The 12,748-nt window shown below is 42.7% G+C and overlaps 1 pseudogene; it reads right to left on the bottom strand.

Annotated features, from left to right (window-relative positions):
- Positions 1 to 4,878: 4,878 nt before the first annotated feature.
- Positions 4,879 to 11,693, bottom strand: LOC111544785 (annotated as a pseudogene).
- Positions 11,694 to 12,748: the final 1,055 nt, after the last annotated feature.

The raw sequence follows: 12,748 nt of genomic DNA, 5'->3' as shown, positions 1-12,748 counted from the left end.
TTCAACTGTTTGCAAACTCTTATTTCAACAGCAAAACCCTTTCATAACACACTATACAGTGTGGATTGAAATAATGGACTCTGAGACAAAAACAGTCAAGGCTCCAGAAAGGTCCAGGTGAGCACCTGAGGGCAGTAAGAGGAGGGCTGGTGCCAGGGCCTCAGAAGGCCAGTGTCGGGATTGTAACAGTGGTACGGTGCACAAAGCCTCCTCCAACCCACTTTCCTATCTAGTCCTCATGATCGTCCACACAGAACAGGAATGCTCTTTCTCATTTTACAGGTAGGAAATGGAAGTGTGGAGAGGTTGGGTGATTTGCTCCAGGTCACACAGGCAGTAAAGAGGACTCGGGTCTCCCGGATCCTGTGCCAGACCTGCACTGAGTTACAAGGTGGCCCTGCAGAAATGGGGAAGGGCATCCTCTGCAAGGGCCACCTGCTGACTTGCTGGATGGGACATTGATGAAGCTGGGCTGCCGAGTGTTTTGAAGTATTTCCCTATGGGGGAGGATAGGAGGACCATGCACCAGGTCCTTTCTCACCCAAGCTGCCTCACAGAGCAAGAGAGATAACCTGCCCATGAACTCCAATAAAGCCCAGGACACCTGGCCGGGCACGGTGGCTTATGCCTGTAATCCCAGCACTTTGGGAGGCTGAGGTGGGTGGATCACCTGAGGTCAGGAGTTCAAGACCAGCCTGATCAACATGTTAAACCCCGTCTCTACAAAAATACACACACACACAGAAAAATTAGCTGGGCATGATGGCAGGTGCCTATAAATCCAGCTACTTGGGAGACTGAGGCAGGAGAATCACTTGAGCCTGGGAGGCAGAGGTTGCAGTGAGCTGAGGTTGTCATTGCACTCCAGCCTGGGCAACAGAGTGAGACTCCGTCTCAAAAAAAAAAAAAAAAAAGAAAAAAATGTCCAGGACACCCAGCGCCATGGTGTCCATGCCGGGTTGGTGGCTGAAGCCTGAAATTCCTCTGTTATACAGCATCCCTCCAACAGCCCATGGGCATGAGCCCATGCCATGCAGGAAGACCCTCTTAGTGTGACACTTCCCAAGTGACACCAAAAATAGTTCCCAGGATTCAAATCCTGACCCAGGGCCAGATATTTAACGTCTGTGGGTCTCACCTTTATCTCAGGTAAAATGGGAGTGATTGCCTTCCCTGCCCACTTGGCTGTTGTGAAGCTTCAGTGTGATCATTAGGTCATCAGAAGAGCGTCTCCAATTTTCAAGTGCTATGAAAAATAAGAGGTGGTTATTGTAGCATTGGTAATTCGGTAACAACAGCATAGCGGTGTAAATAGCGCTCTCAGGGGCTCTCCAGAGAGCAGTTTGGTGGGAGGCAAGTGGAGAAGACTATGGGCAGGGACTGTACACTGGTTGGCCTGAAGGGGGCACTAGGGAGCAGGAAAAGTACAGCTCTGGAGATCCTCGCGTCCGTGAATATAAATTGTTCAACACATTATTCTGCCCATGACAGTCCTGAGAACATGTTCAGGAGCCTCAGAAAGAGAGAGTAAACAGCCTAGGGGAAATTCTGCTTGTTTGTCCAGCCATGTGGGGACTGTCTCCGCCTGTGAGCGACAGTCCGGTGGCTCTAATGGCTGCTTGAAACTTACCTGGGGGTGTCCAGTCACAGGGACTTGCTTTGTAACTGTTATTGAAGTGAGTCCATGCCTCACACATGGGAGACTCCAAGCCTCACCTGGAGTTAACACCCTGGATTCGTGGGCCCTGTTGTCCTTGCCAGCTTCAGAGCAGACTTGAGGGCCAGTCTCACAGCCTCCTCTAAACTGTCTGGGAGGCCCCAGCGGGTGTTTCATACGTGGATGGAACCAGTTCACTGTCCCCTTCCTCTCTGTCTGTGACACCTGCGGTGTGCAGACCTCTGGAAGGAGGCACATTCTCTTTCTCAGCTACACTTGGGGAGGCTGGTTCTGCTTGGACTGTGGCTCTCTTGCCCTGAGTACTGGTTCCTGGAGTCACAAGGCTGCCCAAATCCTCAAGATGTGAGAAGGATCTTTTCCTAGTTTCAGTCCTCACTGCATTTGGGCTCTTCTGTGTGCCCGGAGGAAAGGGCTATACAAACTTTCTCCTCAGGGCTGGGTGCCATGGCACATATTTATAATCCCAGCACTTTGGGAGGCTGAAGCAGGTGAATTGCTTGAGCCCAGGAGTTTGAGACCAGCCTTGGCAACATAGTGAGATCTTGTCTCTGTGAAAAAGTAAGAAATTAGGCTGCAGTGGTACATGCCTGTAGTCCTAGCTACTGGGGAAGCTGAAGTGGGAGATCACTTGAGCCCAGGAGGTTGAGGCTGCGATAAGTCAAGATGGCGCCACTGCATTCCAGCTTGTATGACAGGGTGAGACCCTGTCTCCAACAACAGAACAAAACAAAACAAAACACCTCTCTCTCCAAACTCTGGGTCTTGTTTTATTAGCTGGGCTTTGCAGCAGAGCTGTGTGCCCCAGCATCACTCTTTTATTATTATTATTATTATTATTATTTTTGAGATGGCATCTTGCTCTGTCACCCAGGCTGGAGTGCAGTGGTGCCATTTTGGCTCACTGCAACCTCCATCTCCCGGGTTCAAGCTGTTCTCCTGCCTCAGCCCCCCGAGTAGCTGGGACTCTAGGCGTACGCCACCATGCCTGCATAATTTTTTATTTTTTATTTTTTTTAGTGGCGATGGGTAGGGGGGGCTTCACCATGTTGGCCAGGCTGGTCTTGAACTCCTGACCTCAAGTGATCTGCCTACCTTGGCCTCCCACAGTGCTGGGATTACAGGTGTGAACCACCAGGCCCTGCTCCAGCATCGCTCTTAAAACTCTTGAAAACAATCACTTCAGCTGTACATTATACTTTCTCCCCCACTCTCATAGAAGCTCAAAAGTAGTCCTGGCATGTACACTGTGTCACCCCCACCCCACACACTCCTAGGTGTCTGAGCAAAATCTCCCCCATCCTACCTTGAGGCCCCGATGCTCATGCATATCAATATTTGCAAATCAGAATTCACAGGTCCCACGTGGTTGGTTTCCCACAGGCTCCTCCAGGACCACCCTACTATTTAACAAAAAAGGCAGGACTGACATTGGAACTTCAGACTTCAGTGACATAAATTCTGTGGACATCGTGGCTCTTGAATCACTCAACACAGACAGTAGTGCACATGAGTCATCACCTGCCCTGTATGGGCACTGAGCCATGGCCACAGTGTCTTCACTATCAAGCTCTAGCTGTAGATGTTTGGGCTGTGGGTTGGTTGAGGGGCTAAGAGACAGGATGGGGCTACCTCACATTCCATCTGGGTGGACAGTAGGTTACTTTGTTTGTCCTCTGGGCCTCTTGAGAGAAGAATGCTAACCAGTTCCCTCTGTGTCAAAGAACCAGTCCAGCCCATTCCCTTCTACTACCCACAGATGACCCTGGTCTCATGAATGATGCTGGCCTAGAGGTCATGGGTTGGTCTTGTCAGGCAGGGATCACAGGGTTTCCTCAGTCCAGCTCCACAAACTTTCTGATCCAAACAAGGAGAAGCAAACTTCTTTTATTTCCAGGGGCCTGTTTTATATCCAGTGGCAACTGGGAGAAAAGAAACTCTTCTCTCTCTAAGGTCTGCCCTTGACTTGCTCCCAAATGGGCTGCATATGTATTTCCTAAGACACTTAGTTTCTCAAGAAGCCAGAGAGGGGTTGGACATTGTGGCTCATGCCTGTGATCAAAGCACTTTTGGAGGCCAAGGCAGGCAGATCACAGGAGTTTGAGACCAGCCTGGCCAACATGGTAAAACCTTGTCTCTACTAAAAATGCAAAAATTAGCTAGGTGTGGTGGTGCATGCCTGTAGTCTCTGCTACTTGGGAGACTGAGGCAGGAGAATTGCTTGAATCTGGGAGGCAGAGGTTGCAGTGAGCAGAGATGGCACCACTGCACCAGTGCATTCCAGCCTGGAAGACAGAGCAGCATCAAAAAAAAAAAAAAAAAAAAGAAAGAAAGAAAGAAAAAAAGAAGGCAGCCAAACTTGTCTTTCTCCTATGGGAAAGAGCCTAGTGAAGTAAAGTTTGCATTCCTTTGATTAAATCTACCCTGCAAAGGGCCAATAGCATAAAAGGACTGGGATAAGAAGAGGGCAATGACCAAGGGCTGTGGATGAGCCTCGCAGCAACATACTATGAGAACAAACTTTTCCAGATACGAGTGGTGTTATGGTCTGAATGTTTGCATGCTCTCCAAATTTATTTACTTATTTATTTAGAGATTTTTATTAAGATTCACTAGTGGCAATGTAAGTAAATTACAATCCAAAATGAAATTAGATAAATCTATCTAATAAATAAATTCATAACCATTATTACTTGCTTATATCTGGCAGAGATGTTTAGAGAGTCAAGAATATTAATTTTTTGAGGGTGGAGGGTAGGAGGAGGGAGAGAAGCAGAAAAGATAACTATTGGGTACTGGGTCTAATTCCTGGGTGATGAAATAATCAGTACAACAATCCCTTATGACGTGAGTTTACCTATGTAACAAACCTTCACATGCACCATTGTACTTAAAAGTTAAAAAAATTTAATTTTCTTGTAGATTAATTGTAAAAATATAACTGTTTTGAGTCAATCTCCATTAACATTTAAAAGTACAAATATATATTAAATAAGGTTCAAAAGACTTGTAATACATACAACAAAAACATCTATAAAACAAAGACAACTTTAAAACAATTGTTCAATTTACTTCGTAGTGTTTATTTTTTTCATTTAACATATATTAAAATAGTACTTGTTTTTTGGATCATACATGAAATTCACATCTAGATGTGTATTCTATTAAATCATTATTCTTTCTTCATTGTCAAATCTTAATTTTCATTTCTGGCTGGAGTTTTCTTCTTTAGCAATACTTTTTGTTACCCCTTTAATATATTTCTCATGGAAGAAATTATGATCTTAGTATGTCAGAAAAGGATCACTTAAGGCCGGGCGCGGTGGCTCACGCCTGTAATCCCAGCACTTTGGGAGGCCGAGGCGGGCGGATCACGAGGTCAGGAGATTAAGACCATCCTGGCTAACACAGTGAAACCCCGTCTCTACTGAAAATACAAAAAACTAGCGGGGCGTGGTGGCAGGCACCTGTAGTCCCAGCTACTCGGGAGGCTAAGGCAGGAGAATGGCGTGAACCTGGGAGGCGGAGGGTGCAGTGAGCTGAGATTGTGCCACTCACTGCACTCCAGCCTGGGCGGCAGAGCGAGACTCCGTCTCAAAAAAAAAAAAAAAAAAAAAAAAGAAAGAAAGAAAAAAGATAAAAAAGAAAATGATCACTTAGCATATGTGAATACTGGTCCCGGTTTTCACATTTCTTGACATTTTCCGTTGTAATCAAGCACCTTGATGTGTGGTTGAAAAGCTTCTGCTTACAGTTGCTAATGAGCTTCAGATAGGAGTGTGGGGGTGTTATCTCTTCAGTGTATTCTGCTGTATATATTGGTAACCAATAGATTAGTCTTCCAAATAACATGAGAGTCTCAGCTGCAAAGTTTAGCAGGTCAAAAAACACATTACTGTGATGATAACTCAAGGAATGTGGCTTCCTGGACATTTTTCTATCCCCATTGATATTTCCTTCCGTGAACCTGTTCTTCTTGTAGACTCTTTAATGCCATACGGAGGATCAGTAATTACTGCATTAAAATATGTGCCGTTCTCCAGGAAAGTTTAGATGTATCTGAAACCAGGAAATTTAATGTGGTCAACCATATTTGTTGAAATGTATTAGAGAAAGTATTACCTTCTCTAAACCATACTGACAAAGATTTGCCCTAATGTTTTCATATGGTCCTCTCCATTTTTGGTTTTTCTTACCTGCCTTTCCTGAGCCATGAACTGTGTTATCGTTGATGCCTGTCTCATACACATATGCATCAAAATGAGCAGATGCTATGAGGAGGCCACCTGTTCCAGCAAATGGATCAAAATCAATATCACTTTCTCTTTTCCATAATTAGTCATGATGAATGATAAACCAGCATCCATGCTTGTATTTCCAATAAAGTGTCTCATTTTGACAGTGTATGACTCAATAAGCTCTCTCTGTCCATCTGTGATTTATCTACTAAAATAAATATTATGTGAATTCATAGGGATGCAGTTTGGGTCCAAACCATAATTCTCCAAAATATAGAATATATGTTGTGGCATCTTTAAATTTGCAGAATTTAAATGGCAGAAATCCAACTGGTTTATTCATTTGACTTTTTCTTCTTATGTCAATGTTTTATTACATGTATGAATCTTTATTTTATACATAGAGTATGAATGTACAAATAGAACTTAGCACACACTGTCCGTTTCATAACATTTCTTGCAATATCTTCACAAAGAATGCTAAGAATCCAAAATGGCGACTTTCTGTAAGTTTTCTGTTTGCTGGTGAACTGACTTCCAAAAAGTGACAGCAAAGGCTTTAATTTTTTTTTTTTTAATTACACTTTAAGTTCTGGAATACTTGTGCAGAACATGCAGGTTTGTTACGTAGGTGTACATGTGCCATGGTGGTTTGCTGCACCTGCCAACCTGTCATCTAGATTTTAAGCCCCTCATACATTAGGTATTTCTCCTAATGCTATCTCTCCCCTTGACCCCCACCCCAGTACATGCCCTGGTGTGTGATGATCCCCTCCCTGTGTCCATGTGTTCTCATTGCTCAACTCCCACTTATGAGTGAGAACATGTGGTGTTTGGTCTTCTATTCCTGTGTTAGTTTGCTGAGAATGATGGCTTCCAGCTTCACCCATGTCCTTGCAAAAGACGTGAACTCATTCTTTTTTATGGCTGCATAGTATTTCATGGTGTATATGTGCCACATTTTCTTTATCCAGTCTATCATTGATGGGTATTTGGGTTTACTATTGTAAATAGTGTTGCAATAGTCTTTGCTATTGTAAATAGTGCTGCAATAAACATATATGTGCATGTGTCTTTAAAGTAGAATGATTTATCCTTTGGGTATCTACTCAGTAATGGGATTGTTGAATCAAATGATATTTCTAGTTCTAGATCCTTGAGGAATCACCACACTGTCCACATCCTCTCCAGCATCTGTTGTTTCCTGACTTTTTAATGATTGCCATTCTAACTGGCGTGAGATGGTATCTCATTGTGGTTTTGATTTGCATTTCTCTAATGACCAGTGATGATGAGCTTGTTTTCATATGTTTGTTGGCCACATAAATGTCTTCTTTTGAGAAGTGTGTGTTCATATCCTTTGCCCACTTTTTGATGGAGTTGTTTGTTTTTTTTTCTTGTAAATTTGTTTAAGTTCCTTGTAGATTCTGGATATTAGACCTTTGTTGGGTGGATAGATTGCAACAATTTTCTCCCATTCTGTAGGTTGCCTTTTCACTCTAATGATATTTCCTTTGCTGTGCAGAAGCTCTTTAGTTTAATTAGATCCCATTTGTCAATTTTGGCTTTTGTTACCATTGCTTTTGGTGTTTTAGTCATGAAGTCTTTGCCCATGCATATGTCCTGAATGGTATTGCCTAGGTTTTCTTCTAGGATTTTTACGGTTTTAGGTTTTGCATTGAAGTCTTTAGTCCATCCTGAGTTAATTTTTGTATAAGGTATAAGGAGGGGGTCCAGTTTCAGTTTTCTGCATATGGCTAGCCAGTTTTCCCAACACCATTTATTTAATAGGGAATCCTTTCCCCATTTCTTGTTTTTGTCAGGTTTGTAAAAAATCAGATGGTTGTGGATGTGTGGTGCTATTTCTGAGGCCTCTGTTCTGTTCCTTTGGTCTATATATTTGTTCTGGTACCAGTACCATGCTGTTTTGGTTACTGTAGACTCGTAGCATATATGAAATCAGGTAGCGTGATGCTTCTGGCTTTGTTCTTTTTGCTTAAGATTGTCTTGGCTCTATGGGATCTTTTTTGCTTCCATATGAAATTTAAAGTAGTTTTTCTAATTCTGTGAAGACAGTCAATGGTAGCTTGATGGGAATAGCGTTGAATCTATAAATTACCTTGGGCAGTATGGCCATTTTCATGATATTGATTCTTCCTATCCAGGAGCATGGACTGTTTTTCCATTTGTTTGTGTCCTCTGTCATTTCCTTGAGCAGTGGTTTGTAGTTCTCCTTGAAGAGGTCCTTGATGTCCCTTGTAAGTTGTATTCCTAGGTATTTTATTCTCTAGCGAAAACTTTATTAAAGCAGACAAAACTTCAGGAGCTGCCATGAGCAGCAGACACCTGTTTAGGGTGCATGGCAACTGTGTCCCCCAAATCCATACATTGAAACATGATCACCAACGTGATGGTGTTAGGAGGTGGAAATTTTGGGAGATGCTTAGGTCATGATAGCAGAACCTTGATGAATGGAATTAGTTCCTTTATGAAAGAGGCTCCAGGTAGCTGCCGGTCCCTTTCTGTGACTTGAAGGCACAGCAAGAAGGTGCCACCTATGAACCAGAAAGTGGGCCTTGACCAGACATGGAATCTGCTAGCACCTTGATCTTTGACTTCCTAGACTTCAGAACTATTAGAAGTAAACTTCTGTTGTTTAAAAGCCACCCAGTTAATGACATTTTGTTACAGCAGCCTGAAGAAGCTAAGACAAGTGATGGCATGGGATGTAGGTAATTCCATCTGATGATCATGGGCCAGAATCAGTGTGAGCCAGTCCCTTCTTTTAATGATGATGATTACCAAAGGAATCATCACTTACTATGTGCCAACTCCTGTACCAAGTACTGGATATGCATTAACTCAGGGATCAGCAAGCTATGGCCCATAGTACAAATCTAGCCTGCTGCCTGTTATAAGTCTATTGCAATACAGCCACACTCATTTGTTTGTGTATTGCCCAAAGGCTTCTTCTCACTAGAATGGCAGACTTGAGTACCTGTGAGAAAGACCATTTGGTTTGAAAAGCCTAAAATGTTTACTCTGGCCCTTTATGGAGAAAGCTTATTGGCCTCTGCTTTAAACCTAACTTTTAGTTTACAAGTAATTTTTTGTTGCTGAATAACAAGTTACTACATGTAGCAGCTCAAAGCAACACAAATCTTATAATTTCCATGAGTCAAGAGTCAGCATAGGGGTTGTCTGCTCATGGTCTTTCATGACGGAAATCAAGTTATTGTGTGGGGCTTCAGTCTCATCTGAGGCTCAAGGTCCTCCTCCAAACTCTTTCAGGTTGTTGGTTGAATTCATTTGCCTGCTATTTGCATAGCTGTGGTGCCCATTTCCTGGCCAGCTGTCAGCCAGGGACTGACTTAGAAGCCACCATTAGGTCCTTGCCATATGGCCACATCTCTCACAACAAGGCAGCTTACCCCTTCAAGACAAGCAGGAGAAAGTGACTGCTCCTTCAAATCTCTTTTATGGACTCACCGACTTTTGGCTTACATTCTAAGGGTGAGATAATGACAGAACTTTGAGATACCCACCCAATATATAACGTAAGAACAGTTTTTAATTATAATTTTTCTTTTTTATAGAGACGAGGTCTCACTTTATTGCCAAGGCTGGTCTCGAACTCTTCGACTCAGGTGATTCTCCTGCCTTGGCATCCCAAAGTGCTGGGGTTGCAGGCATGAGTCACCATGCCTAGCCTAAGAACAGTTTTAAAATCAATGAAACAATAATTTTAGGAAATGTTATAATTTTAACTTACTAAACTGTCTTTTTCATTATACAATAAATAAATATATGTGAACCCCTACAGAACCCAAATCTTGAATTATGCAAATAAAATAATTGAAATCTTCCCCTTTTAACACTTAGTGAAAATTTTCAGGATAAATAGAGTGATGGTTCTGACAAGAGAAGAGATGGGAAGGGAAAAACTATAGTTCTGGAAACATTAGGTAAGTAAGGTAAGGATATTTGGACATGGAGAGGAGTGGTGGAGTAGGGTGGACAAGATGACTTTAAAAGGCACTTCCAATGTTTAGATTCTATGACTCTTGGAAAACAGGTTCCAGGAAGGTTCTGAGAGGCTTGGGATAGAGAATAGATGAAAATAGGCAGACATGAATCAGGTGGAGGAGCAGGATGTTCACAAATGGGAAACAACTGATCTTGTAAGTTTGTCAAGCAGCTATTGGGGAAGTCACATCCTGCTCATCCTTCAATAGCTTAAGGATTTTAAGAGGAGATTGGCCAAGAAGAAGTTTCATCTAGAGTTACAGCCTCTCAAAAACCCAGAAGTTACTTATGGCCTTTCTGAAGGCAACTTGTATATCCTTCTTTAGACTTTGGATCAAAAGTTTTTGCATAGGAATAAAAATGGTGCAGGACATGATAGCAACTTGTCTTCTTTCAGTGATTTATCTGAGATACTTCACATGTCTGAAGATGAGGATCCCAAAGGAAGGTCATAGCAGTTAGGTGGGAGGCACAAGTGGACGGATAAAACCTTGGCTTTGCCACTTAATGACTTCACCCTCAAAGCCCTGATGTTTAGTAGGCAGGAGATCAGGATGACCCTAGTGCAGCTGTAATCATAAAAATTGTCAAAGAACACAAGGATTATCTTACTGTTTCCTGAAGTATGTCAGATGAGCTTCAGCAGGGGCAGGATGTGACAGAATTGATCTAATTGTCATCACAGAAGAAGTGGGCAAATGTGCAGATGGTGTTGAAAGTGGCTCCTGATAGTCCTCAGGTGTAGGTATTCACCACATTCACCATCAAAACCTAGCATGTCAGCCAGGCATGGTGGCTCATGCCTGTAATTCCAGGACTTTAGGAGGCTGAGGTGGGCAGATCATTTGAGGCCAGGAGTTTGAGACCAGCCTGGCCAACATGGCAAAATCTCATCTTTACCGAAAATACAAAAATTAGCTGGGCATGGTGGTACATGCCTGTAATTCCAGCTACTTGGGTGGCTGAGGCACGAGAAATGAGAATCACTTGAACCCGGGAGGTGGAGGTTGCAGTGAGCTGAGATTGTGCCACTGCACTCCAACCTGGGTGATGGAATGAAACTCTGTCTGAGAAAGAACAACAACAACAACAACAACAAATCCCCACCAAAAAAAACCCCAACATGTCTTGAAGTTCATGGCTTCAGTGTGGGGCCGTGGGCTGCTTATGGCCATTGCTGTTGGCAGGAAACACTAAGTTCCTACACAAATGAAGAAAAAAGGATCTCATTGCTTTTATTAGTGGCCATAGGAAATGGTTGTCTTGCCTCTGGCCAGAATGGCCAGGATCTGAGGCATGATGACTGAGGTATCCCAAAGGGTGACATTTGTTAGGAAGAAATATATAGGGTGAAGAGATGCACTTGGGTCAGAATGACCCACTCCATATTTCTCAAAATAATGGCCAGGAAGCAACTGAGAAACACTAAGAACAAGGGCAATTCCAACTCTGGGTAATCAGTGAAGTTCATAAACCCATTCATAGAGATGAGATTCTTTTCAGTTGTAGGTTCACTATTGCCTGCTTTCTGAGATTGGGAATATAATATTACCTTTATGACTGTAGACAAGGTATTATTCTTCTACAGTAGTTATTGTGAAGATGTCTTAGGCATATCTCAAGGAGAAAGTAAATGGTTGCCCTCTAGAAAACCCATCATTGGTATTTTCTCTTGAGCGTCTCCTCTCTTTGAAAACATCTAATGGAGCTGATACGGAGTATTGTTCCTGGTTAGAATCCACCTGTTGGCGCATAACTGGAGTCCTCCACAAAGATGACGGACTCTGAGAATCTAATAATTGGAAGACTTGGCAAAGACATTCACCTTACAAGTGTTGAAGCAAGGACAGAAACAGAATTCTTTTAACTCAATCCCATTTCTTTTTCCAGGAGACAGCACTGACCCTTGTAGACCATTTGACCGTTTTGTGATAGAGAACTTGAGGAAAGACTTCCCAAGGAGCTCAAATAAAGGGTATTTATTCTATGCCAATGCATGTGACCAGTTCAGCTTCACAGAGGTTGAAGATGCAGGGTAGGTCCTACATCAGGAAGGTCCTAGAGACTACAGCAGAAGGAAGTCAAGGATCTTTGTTTTGGTGTACCACCACAGCCATAACTCAGTTGTACTCTAAGTTCTGGGTCTTTTTTTTTCTTTCTTTCTTTTTTTTTTAATCTTTCTGGTGTCATTGCTCTCAATTTTAGGGATTTGCAAAAACATTCCCTGGGCTCCTGAAGGAGTCATGGAATGGCTTGAGGAGATCCATTATTATCCAAGTAGTGAGTGAATGAAAAGGGTTCTAAAATAAATTAAAATTATATACTTTTCAGAGTATTCGTTTATCAGTAAATTGAATTTTTATATTGGTAGAGCTCTAAAACAGTTTGTAGGAGATTTGCAGAAGTGGCCACAATATCTCGAAGCAACTCTCATTAAAAGACTGAATTTATCTCTCCATTTCTTGAAACTTTATGGTCTTATGACTTACTTTGACTGATACAGTGTGATGGAAGTGACGTCATGCCATTCATAGCCCTAGGCCTCAAAAGGCTTTGAGGCTGCTGTTTTTGTATTTTTGGAACCATGAGAATGGCATGTGAATGAGCCTGGATAGCCTACTGAAGAACAGGAAACCATGAGAAAAGGAGCCCCAGTTGCCTCAGTTGTACCAGATGAAGTCATTATTGACCATTCAGGCCCATACCTTGCAGAGAACTACAGGCAAAAGAGCATATCCAACCAATATCAGCCAAGTCCCACTCAGACCAGAACTGCCCAGCTGAGCCAACACAAGCTGCTGACTTGTAG

This window comes from Piliocolobus tephrosceles, chromosome 13 (genome assembly GCF_002776525.5).
Source record: "Piliocolobus tephrosceles isolate RC106 chromosome 13, ASM277652v3, whole genome shotgun sequence".
Lineage (NCBI taxonomy): Eukaryota > Metazoa > Chordata > Mammalia > Primates > Cercopithecidae > Piliocolobus > Piliocolobus tephrosceles.
Note: the sequence above shows the minus strand (reverse complement) of the source record. Positions and strands in the feature narration are given on the sequence as shown.